Source organism: Natator depressus, chromosome 2 (genome assembly GCF_965152275.1).
Source record: "Natator depressus isolate rNatDep1 chromosome 2, rNatDep2.hap1, whole genome shotgun sequence".
Lineage (NCBI taxonomy): Eukaryota > Metazoa > Chordata > Testudines > Cheloniidae > Natator > Natator depressus.
Genome location: NC_134235.1, coordinates 183,018,565 through 183,029,512, shown reverse-complemented (window position 1 = coordinate 183,029,512; position 10,948 = coordinate 183,018,565). Strand labels below are relative to the sequence as shown.

The window sequence follows — 10,948 nt, the reverse complement described above, 5'->3', positions numbered from 1 at the left end:
GCCATTAAATTCTACCCAGTTACTCCCTGTATTGAGCCGAATAACTTGTGTTGTGTATAATGTGAATCTTCCAGGTATGCAGTCTTAATCTGAAGACATCAAGATATGGAGAATCCATCACTTCCCTTCGGATGTTTCTCCAGTGGTTAGTTACTCTCACTGTTAGAAATTTGTGCCTTCTGTCTAATTTCAGTTTTTCTGGCTTCAGTTTCCAGCCATTGGTTCTTGCTAAGCCTTTTTCTGCCAGATTAAAGAGCCCTTTAATACTCAGTATTTTCTCTCTGAAGGTGCTCATACGCTGAAATCCAATCATCTCTCTCTTTGATAAACTAACCAGATTTAGTTCTTTAAGTCTCTCGCTGGAAGGCATTTTGTCCAGCCCTCAAATCATTTTCTTGGCTCTTTTCTGCACTTTCTCCAATTTTTCATTGTCCTTTTAAAAATGTAGACACCAGAACTGTACATAATATTTCAGTATATGTCTCGCCAATACCGTATACAGAGGTAAAATCACCTCCCTATTCATTACTCCTGGTCTATACGTCCAAGAATCACATTAGCCCTATTTGCCACAGAACTGCATTGGGAGCTCAAGGTCAGTTGCTTGTTCACTATGATCTCTAATCTTGTTAAGAGCACTGTTCCCTCTAAGCTGTGCATGTGCAATCCTAAATCCCGCACACACGGCGAAACACTGCGCGCACAAAAAATGAAATACTACATCAGAGCCAGGCCGAAATATCATTTATGGGGGACTTTTGACATTGTTCGCCCACCATCTGTCAACACAGCCAGATTCTATTAGCTGGCAAGGGTGGGGAAGGGAAAGGAGGGCAATGAATCGTACCTCTCCCCGCCAGCATTTCGAACGTGGAACGTTGGTCATGTCGGGACGGTCAGGACCCACACATCTCCTTGTAGTCTGTTCATTTGGCTGTGTACAAACTCAAGTATGTGCGAATAAGTCAAAATGCCTGGCTGTAGTTGCTAGGGAACTGCAAAGATTTCCCAGAAATGAACAAAGGTAAGTGTTGTTTTTGTGATTGAAATCTTTCAAAGGCATTGGACTTCATACATTTACTCATGATGTTTTACCATTTTTCCGCTTTTTTTTTGCCTCAGATGCATGGATGTGATCGAAGCTATGCACAAACTTCTGGTATCCTGATCTGAATGATCTCCCATTTGTGCTTTTGTCGAGTCACACTGTTATGTGCATTGAAATAGTAGCCATATAATAAAATTATTAATTTTAAATAAACCAATCTGGTAAAAAATCAATCCCAAAATGTCACTGTCTTGAGGTCGAAAGCATAAAAGAACAACGACTTCATTTAAATCTGGATTGCTGGATGAGAGACGATTACACCGAAGTCACATAGTGTAATGCTTGTTAAACTTCGTGAAATAGTCACATATGATTAGGACAATGGAGTGGTTTGTGTATATTGTCGAGATGCCAGAGCTTCGGGAGAATTTTCAATAGGAAGAATGTGGAACGATGTATGGAAGTTGGATTTCTTAAAGCGTCATCTGTCAAGTAAGTCTCATATAGATGGTGTAACAAGACTTAGAAACAAAAACCCTTCCTTATGGAGGGGATTGGTTAGCACGATTCTTGAAAGTCCAGCCTGAAAGCAGAGGAGGCAAATTAATCTTGAATGCAAGCGCTCAAACTCAGAAGAAATCAAGGTAGTTATAGACAGTGTGGTGTTGGCTATTAAAATGAACAGCTCAATGCTTTCTGTTCAGGATATTAATGACCACATGGAAAAGTATGTGCACATACTAGAGAGCTGGAGAAGTAAAAATTATGCTTTTGAATTTCTTGAAATTATCAACTGCATTGTCCATAATGACCTCATGCATGAAATAGCATCAGCAATAGCTGTTGATGAAAGCACTGATATATCCATTAACTGATACTTGATACTCTACTTTAAATGTAGATCCATAAATTCTGCAGACTATAAATCTTCTTTTGGACTATTACGATTGCAAGAATGTGATGCTGTTTCAAAAGTGTCTGCAATCAAAGAGTTTTATAAAAAACACCAACTTGATCTAATGAAAATGGTGATGTTCACATCTGATGGTGCCTCCGTGATGTTGGGCAAACTCAATGGTGTGGCGGCTCAGCTGAAACGTGATATTCCACACTAAGTCCAGCAACATTGCGTTGCACACCGGGAAGACTTGGGGATTTCTGATGCATGGAAAGAGATCAAGCTGATAAGAGACATCGAAACCTTAATGAGAACTGTCTACACGGTGTTCTGTTGGTCATCCAGGAGAAAATGCAAATTTCAGGAACTAGTGGATGCTTATGAATGTGAGTCAGTGGCTTTCAGGCCACTCAATGAAGTGTGCTGGTTATCTGGGCACTTTGCACTTGGAACAATTATTTGCAACTATAATCCTCTTTTGGAATATTTTGAGCAAGACAAAGATACTGATCCAGTTTCTAAATACTGCCACAAAAAGCTGAATACCATGGAATACCGAATAACGTTAGAAGTTTTGAATGATGTTTTGTCAGAGCTGGCTTCATTATCCACGCTGCTCCAGAAACGGGGCCTTACACCTCTTGAAGCATTTCACCTTGCCCGAGGTAAACTGAACAAGATCAGAAGACAGTACCTTGGAGATTCAGTCATATGGAGTGACAAAGTTAAGGCTCTCTTAGATATGAGCTCTCAAGAAAATAATGAAATTGATACCAGTTCCATAATAACTTTCATAAACAACTTGTGTGCACATTTGGCAGACAGGTTTCCAGAGGATGAAGTCCAGGAGTGGTCCGCTTTTGATTGTGCAGCAATAGTTAAGTGTGACTTCAATTTTGGAATTCATCAGGTCAAATCCCTATGTTCAAAATACAAAGACTTTCTTGCTGAAGAGATTGTTATCGTCAGTCAGTATAATGACTTCAAGTTTGATTCTTTCAGCTACTGCAAAAGCCAATTGGTTTTAAGTTCCCTGGATATGGTGACATTTGCTCACCAGAACGAACAGTTTCAGGATCTTGCAAAGTTGATGGATATTGGAGGAACATTCCCAACGTCAAGTGCAGACTGTGAGCGTGGCTTTAGTTTAATGAACACTCTAAAAAACAAACTACGGAATCGTTTACAAGTAGATCATTTGGAAATGCTGATGTATATTAAGAATTACCAGCTGGATGGAGGACTGATAGATCTGGACAGAGTTTATATTGAATGGGCAAATGAAAAAAGATCGCAGGGAAAAACAGTAAGGTTAGTTTAGCAGTCTTTGACATTTCAACCAATAAGGAAATTAAAATGCATTTGTAATTACATATCTTATTCTTGGCTGATAATCATTTATTGATTTTTTTAGGAAAATTTTAAATTTAAAACACAAACTCTTGTTTTTCTTTTTTTACTTATGATGTCTCTATCTGAAAACCCATATAAATTGACATAATGGCATGCTTATTAAATTGTCTTTATTATATGTTTATCAAAATCTTTTTGGACATGTGTATAGAATGAAAGGTGAAAGTGGACACCAACGGGCAGAAGCCTATGGACTGATAATGATCATGGTTAATATGTGTTTGATATATGCTCGTGATTGTCTATAAAAAAGTTCATAAAGTGTAATGCTTAAAACTAACTTCTGCTTCATGAAGAATGGTTAAATTTCCTTTTTCTAAGTATTTAAAAATGACATTTATAAAATAACATGGTGTAAAACTATTATTATCACAAATTGCAAATTAAAACTTTTTAAATGTAAGCATTTTACTCACTTGGGTGCATTTGCCTCATGGCGCACAAATTTGAACTCTGCTTCAAAAATTTGCACAAAATAAATTTTTTTGCACACACGGCCTGTCAAAAATTAGAGGGAACATTGGTTAAGAGGCCGTACTTTCCAGGATTCTGTCCTCCCTTCTGTAAGTCTAGCATGTGTTCCTTTTTCCTAGATGTATAAGTTGGCATTTGACTGTATTTAAACCCAGTTTTGTTTGCCTGGGACCCACTTACCAAGTGATCTAGATCATTCTGTATGACTGCACAGTCCTCCTCATTGTTTACCACTGCACCAATCTTTGTGTCATCTGAACATTTTGTCAGCTGAGATTCTACATTCATTTTCATCATTTATCTGGAAATATTGAATAGCGTTGGGTCTAGTATAAATCCCTGTAGAACCCCATTAGAAATGCCCTCATTCAGTGACTATTCCCCATTGAGAGCTACTTTGAGATCTCTCTGTTACCCAGCTCTTAATCCATTTAATGTGTCCATTCATATTGGATAGTCTTAATTTTTTAATCGGAATGTCATGCTTGTATATAAATGCTTTACAAAAGCCTAAGTATATTACATATATTGAACTTGACACCATTACCTTTATCAGCCAAACATGTAACGTCATCCAAAGAATAAAATTAGGTTTGTTTGAATAACTAGGCATGGAGCCAGACAAAATCACCAGTTAGAATGCCTCTGAACTTTGGGATAGTCTGGCACTGAGCCCAAATCTTGAATCTTGCGCCATCTGTCTAAATAATCCTAACAGCACCCTTCTGGACCAGGCTAATCATTATCCTCAATTTACAGATGAGAAAGTTTAAGGGAGTGAGGTTATCATGGTTATCATTTAAAAAGCATGAATTTACCAATTGTTATCACACTGCCTTCATATGTGCTCTTGTATCTCCCAATGGGAGCTGTGTTTGCACATGCAATGGCAGAATTTGGCTCATAATGTTTAAGTGGTGGTGGTTCTCTCTCTCTCTCTCTCTCTCTCTCTCTCTCTTTCATGGCAACCGATTGTCACAAATCCAGGAGTTCAACTTTGTTGAAGAATCACACTGTGAAAAGCTGTGATCAAGGGATTGTGCAGGGGACAATGGAAATGGCCAGCCTAGAAAGTGCTTGCTTTTAATGTTAAGATTTGCTAGTGTGAAATTGAATAAACACATGGGGAATGGGGCAAGAGAGACCACCTCAAAACACTACACTGCACATACTAGTCTTCCCACAGGGAGAGGGTGAGAGAGAAAATGAACCCTATGGAACTGATGTTAGTTGCATTGCTTAATGCACATAGATATTCCAGTGATGAGGTCAGTATGAAAACCTGTATATCAGAGGTGGGCAAATTATGGCCTGCGGGCCACATCCGGCCCGGGGGACCGTCCTGCCTGGCCCCTGAACTCCCGGCCAGGGAGGCTAGTCCCCGGCCCCACCCCTGCTGTCCCCCCCTCCCCTGCAGCCTCAGTGCGCCACGCTGCCAGCACTCTGGCCCGCCACTCCTTCCGGGCAGCGCGGGCATTGCTGCTGAGAGCTCCCGCTGCTCTGAGCAGCATGGTAAGCGGGGCGGCGGGGGTGGGGGGTTTGGATAAGGGTCAGGAGGTCCTGGGGGGAAGTCAGGGAACAGGGAGTGGGGGCGGTTGGATGGGGTGGAGGTTCTGGGGGGGGAAGTCAGGGGATGGGGAACAGGGGGCGTTGGATAGGGCGTGGGAATCCCTGGGGGGCTGTCAGGGGGACAGGGAGCAGTGGGGGTTAGGGGGTGGGATCCCAAGGGGTGGTTAGGGTCAGGGGTCCTGGGAGGGGGTGGTCAGGGGACAAGGAGCGTTGGATGGGTCCGGGTGTGTGAGGGGGGCAGTCAGGGGCAGGAAGTGGGAGTGGGCAGATGGGGCAGGGGCCAGGCTGTTTGGGGAGACACAGTCTTCCCTAGCCAGCCCTCCATACCGTTTCGCAACCCTGATGTGGCCCTCGGGCTAAAAAGTTTGCCCACCCCTGCGGTATATGATAAAGTGTTTCAGATACATTATATATAAAGGTGTTTATAAAGAGCTAATAAATTGATATTCTATGCATGTTACAAACCTGAGTGGTATGTGTTATGGTCATAAGCACATCAGAAGAAGGTTATGAGCCAAGGTTATAAGCAATTCATTGGCTTGTTGGACTCAATCTACAATTAACATTTATTAAAAATCTATTAATAATTTATTAACTCTTTATAAATAGAACTCTAAAGAGAAAACACTCATATTATATTGTACTGTATGACTTGATAGTGGTAGAAGACATTGATTCCATTAACTATTCATTTTTTCATAATGTGTGGTGAGTCTGAATGGTGCATTATGTGAAAATAGAAATGAGCCAGATCTAAATCACTGATATCAACATCCTTTACATTTAGGGATGTTCCCATCCGGATCAAGATAAAAATATTATTGTGCTATGGGCTTAGTTCTGCTTACTTAGTTCTTGGTTCTATTTTTCTAATCCATTTTATCTCTGTACTTATATTGCAGTACCCAAATAACCAATGCACACACCAACAGGCCCCTCTGCACCATTCCACTTGGAGATGTTCATTCCAAGTCAAGCCCATCTCTAACCAGAACTAAGGGAGATGCTAATAAAGGTTTCTGGCTGCCTGGATGCTCTCCTGAAGCGAAGCTGGTGGCAGGGAGGGGAAGGGAACAGCTTTCCATTCTCAGACTCCGAGCAGTGGCTTTTAACCTTTCCAGACTACTGTACCCCTTTCAGGAGTCCGATTTGTCTTGTGTACCCACAGTTTCACCTCCCTTGAAAACGACTTGCTTACAAAATCTGACATAAAAATGCAAGTGTCACAGCATACTATCACTGAAACGGCTTACTTTCTCATTTTTATCATATAATTACAAAATAAATCAGTTGGAATATAAATATTATTCTTACATTTCACTGTATAGTATATAGAGCAGTATAAAGAAGTCACTGTCTGTATGAAATTTTAATTTGTACTGACTTTGCTAATGCTTATTATGTAGCCTGTTGTAAAACTAGGCAAATTTCTAGATGAGTCGAGAACCCCCAGCGGTATGTGAATTCCCCTGGTTGAGAACCTCTGTCCCAGAGCAGTGTTTCTCAACCTTTTTTGATATCAGGGACTGGCTTGCTGCCTTCCTAAACTGTGCAGGGAGGTCTCAAGGACCGGCACCGGTCCACAGTCGTTGAGAAATGCTGTCCTAGAACAACAGCTGACATCAGGCTCATTTGATAGGCATCCTTTCTCTTTTGGAACACAAACTAATTGATCCCCGGGCAGACACTAACTACATGATTTTTATAGAAATGGAAACATATGTGCAGCCGCACCAAACAACAGTCCACGATGACAACACCACGTATATAATCTCAGTACAGAATGTCCATGACAGACACTTGCTGCCGCTAAAATAAAAATTACAGCTGTCTGTGGCGGTTCAATGACAAGACGGAACACAGATTTTAGCAAGCAAACAGGCTGGTCTGCTAACAGGCTTCTGCCTGTCAGCTTTCCACCTTCCCCTTTATTCTCTCTCTCCCCCCGCGCATTACATTCTCCAACAGATAAAAGGAATACACTGGCTTTGTTTAACATTCTTATTTACCAATTTCTATCTACCGCATTCCTTACTCTCGGGCCTTGAGCCCAGTCCTGGGAGGCATCCCACGGTTCATATCATCTGGGCGAGATTCCAAGGTTGATGCCCTTGAGAGGAGCTGTGTCTGCACAGGTCCAGCACAACACTCCGGGTGTGCCCTGAATATTGCCAAGCGCATGAACCTTGTATGAATCCTACAGCTGTCAATGTTGAAGTCCCACTTGCTTCTTTATAAATTCCATTCAGATTTTTTCAATAACTTCTATGCTGCTTGTTGGCAATGGTACTAATCCAGAGCCCAACCCTGAACCCCCCCCGCCCCCAGCACCTGCATTTTCAAATCCAAAGATACTTATTTGTTTTCTATCTAATCCTGGGAGTTTGCCTAAATGAGGGCAAAGATGCAAATAAGCACCCCAGTCCTTGGCCAATTAACTTAATGGGGGTAGCAGGTGCTTAGTACCTTTCAGGATTTGGTCTACAATGAAGAGTAAAAGATGACTTGACAATCAAACACTGCTAATTAAAAGGAAGTGGTAGTTCGATACTATGTGGTCATCACTATCTAATAGGACCCACTGTGTTTGGCAGATTTATTACTCTCTAATATTCTTACCTCTCTCTCACCTGTTCTTGAACATTAACAAGGATGTTATTGCCTGTCCCACATTTGAGGAATGCTGTTCCTACTTCGTCCGTCCTTGTCCCTTTTAACTGCCGTGGTGATCGAAAGGGAATTGTGGCTAATTCCAGTGCTCGTTCTTATGACCCAGACTGCACAGGCACATAGGAACATGCCAGGAGAGGTAGCCAAAGTCTGGACAAGACCTGGACAAAAAGGAAGCCCTGAGAGGCAGTTTTACATTCTTGGCACATGTGCAGCTAAGGAAGGTCATGCTGCCCCACTTCACCATCTGACCTATTGCAGAGCAAGCACTAGCTAGTTCTTTATGTAAGTGTTGGCCAAATTGTGACCTGCCAGATAAGTGCAGCTCGTAGCTGTGGCTGAGGGAAAAACAGCACATTTTAAACCAGGGGTGGGCAATAATTTTCGCAGGGGGGCCACTCCACGAATTTTGGTAAGTCATCATGGGCCACACATTTCTACTATATTAATGAAGGGGGTGTGGGGTCTTGGAGGGAGTTTGGGTGCAGAAGGGAGCACTGGGCTGGTGCAAAGTGTTGGGGTGTAGGTGAGGGGTGTGGGCTCTGGAAGGGAGTTTGGTGCAAGAGGGGGCTCCAGGCTGGGGCAGTGGATTGGGGCGCAGCGTCTTGGAGGGAGTTTGGGTGCAGGAAGGGGTTCTGACCTGGGGCAGGGGGTTGGGCTGCAGGAGGGGGTGCGAGGTGCAGGCTCTGGCCAGGAGACGCTTACCACAGGTGTCTCCCAGCCGGCGATGCAGCAGGGCTCAGGCAGGCTGCCTGCCTCCATGCCATGGCCCCATGCTGCTCCTGGAAGCGGTTGTGGCCGGCTGCTGCTGGCACGTCTCTGCGTGCCCCTTGGCGGTAGCGGGGCAGCGGGTCTCCATGTATTGCCTGCGCCCGCAAGCACTGCCCCCGCAGCTCCCATTGACCGCTTTCCAGCCAATGGGAGCTGTGAGGACGGTGCTGGGTGCAGGGGCAGTGTGTGGAGCCACCTCGCCCCCCTTCAGGGGCATGCAGAGACATGCCAGCAGCAGCAGCTGGCTGCAGCCGCTTCCGGGAGCAGCGTGGGGCCATGGCAGGCAGGCAGCCTGCCTGAGCGCCCTGCTGTACTGCGGGACTTTTAGCGTCCCAGAGATCGTGAGGGGGCAGAGGAGGCCAGACAGAAATGTTAGTCATGGTGGGCAGGACAGAAATGTTAGACTGGCCGGATCCCACCTGAGGGCCGTATTTTGCCCACCCCGTATTAAACAGTCAAAAGGCAATTTCTCACTGTGAGTTTTTGTATGTTTTCTTAATAAATCCACACACTTGCTCTCAGTCCATCCCCATCCTAACAACAATGAATTTGTTCAACACTCCCGGTTTCTGTGTGAAACATAAAGAAAGCTACACTCCTTGCCAGTAAAGTGCAGACATGTCTCTAGGACCAATTAATTGCTGTTCTAATATTGATAGCTTTGTTCCTAGTTCACAAAGTGGTATCTTGCTTGTATGACAGGCTAGCTGCATGTAGCTCAGAAACACTTCAAAAGAAGACACCAGCTATTCAAAGTGTGGATATTCAGCAAGAGAATCTTTCCTAGCATGTCTTGTTTACCCTTGAAGGAGAAGACAAATGATCAACTCTTACATTATATATTTGGAGGGGCTGACTGAGTTACTGGGTATAAGGTCATCACTAATGGTGCATTATTTCATGTCCAGTTCAGATCACTTTGTGGCCCCAAGGGGGTTTATTTAATAACTTTAAACCAGGCCTGTGTGAATATTGGTGCACTTAATAGATCAACTCAGTATCTAACATGTTAGAGGCTGGGACACCAATGAACAGTTCAGAAATCAAGCCTGGTATATATAAATATATATATATATATATTCCTTTACATGACTCAACTTCACATTTGTTTGCATTAGTCTCCTCTGACATATTTTATGCATTCATTGGAACACTATTAATTTGATGCTAGAAACACACAAACCAGTGAGCATGCACCCTGAATCTTCTCTTAGCACCAGGTGCTTTTGTAATTTTATTAGGATTGCAAGTGATTGTGCAGTTGGTTGCATTATGGTATGAGTTGTATCATCTAGCCTGTGAATAAATCAAGAGTTTCTGTTATTCGGAATGTAACCTTCAAACAAAAAAGCTTATTTTTCCAATAGCTTTCACTATTAAGGCTTCGCTGAACTGAAATGCTGAACCTTATGAAGTTTGCCCCTCAATGTGTGCATCACTATTGTATGACTCAAAGCAAATGAATATAAAAAGGAAAAAGTTCTCATACCCATTTCTCAGAATAGGATTATCTGTAGGGAGTTTCTGCAAGAAAGGAAAGCCAGGAAGATGATAGGATACAAAGTTCTGGTATATAATTATGGGAAGGTTAATTAATGCTCTGACCTTCCATTCATGAACTATCTACTGATAGCATCTTAAAAATTAGTGGGTTACCTCTGAAAGCTCATTAGCTCAGACAGTCTCTGCATATATTAAAAAAACCCCAAAGTCTTGTGGCATATGTTTACTGGCTTTCCATTCCTTTGAGTGAGGAAGCACCACTTTAATACTTAACATTTATATTAAACAGTGCCAATAAGGGAATACTTGTCAAACATTACAAAAAAGGGAATATCAAATCCTAATTGCCCTCTAGCCAATTGAAAGTTGTTCAAGTTTAATGAATTTTGCAGTATGTATGATAAAATCTTAAAGGGCTAGAGACAAAAGGAGGAGTATACCTCTGGCCTTGGCTCCTCTGAGGTCTAGAATTGCATCAGGACCATATGCCAATTAAAGGAAAGTCTCCCCTTGACTTCAATGGGAGTTTAGATTGGACCTTTAATTTGGCATTTTTAGATCATTTTGGGCTTACAGGTTTGGCATCACTGGAATTTTATGAG

At 42.6% G+C, this 10,948-nt stretch overlaps 1 pseudogene; it reads left to right on the top strand.

The window, feature by feature from the left end:
* The first annotated feature begins 884 nt into the window (after positions 1-884).
* On the top strand, positions 885-3,267 carry LOC141981901 (E3 SUMO-protein ligase KIAA1586-like; annotated as a pseudogene).
* The last annotated feature ends 7,681 nt before the right edge of the window (positions 3,268-10,948 follow it).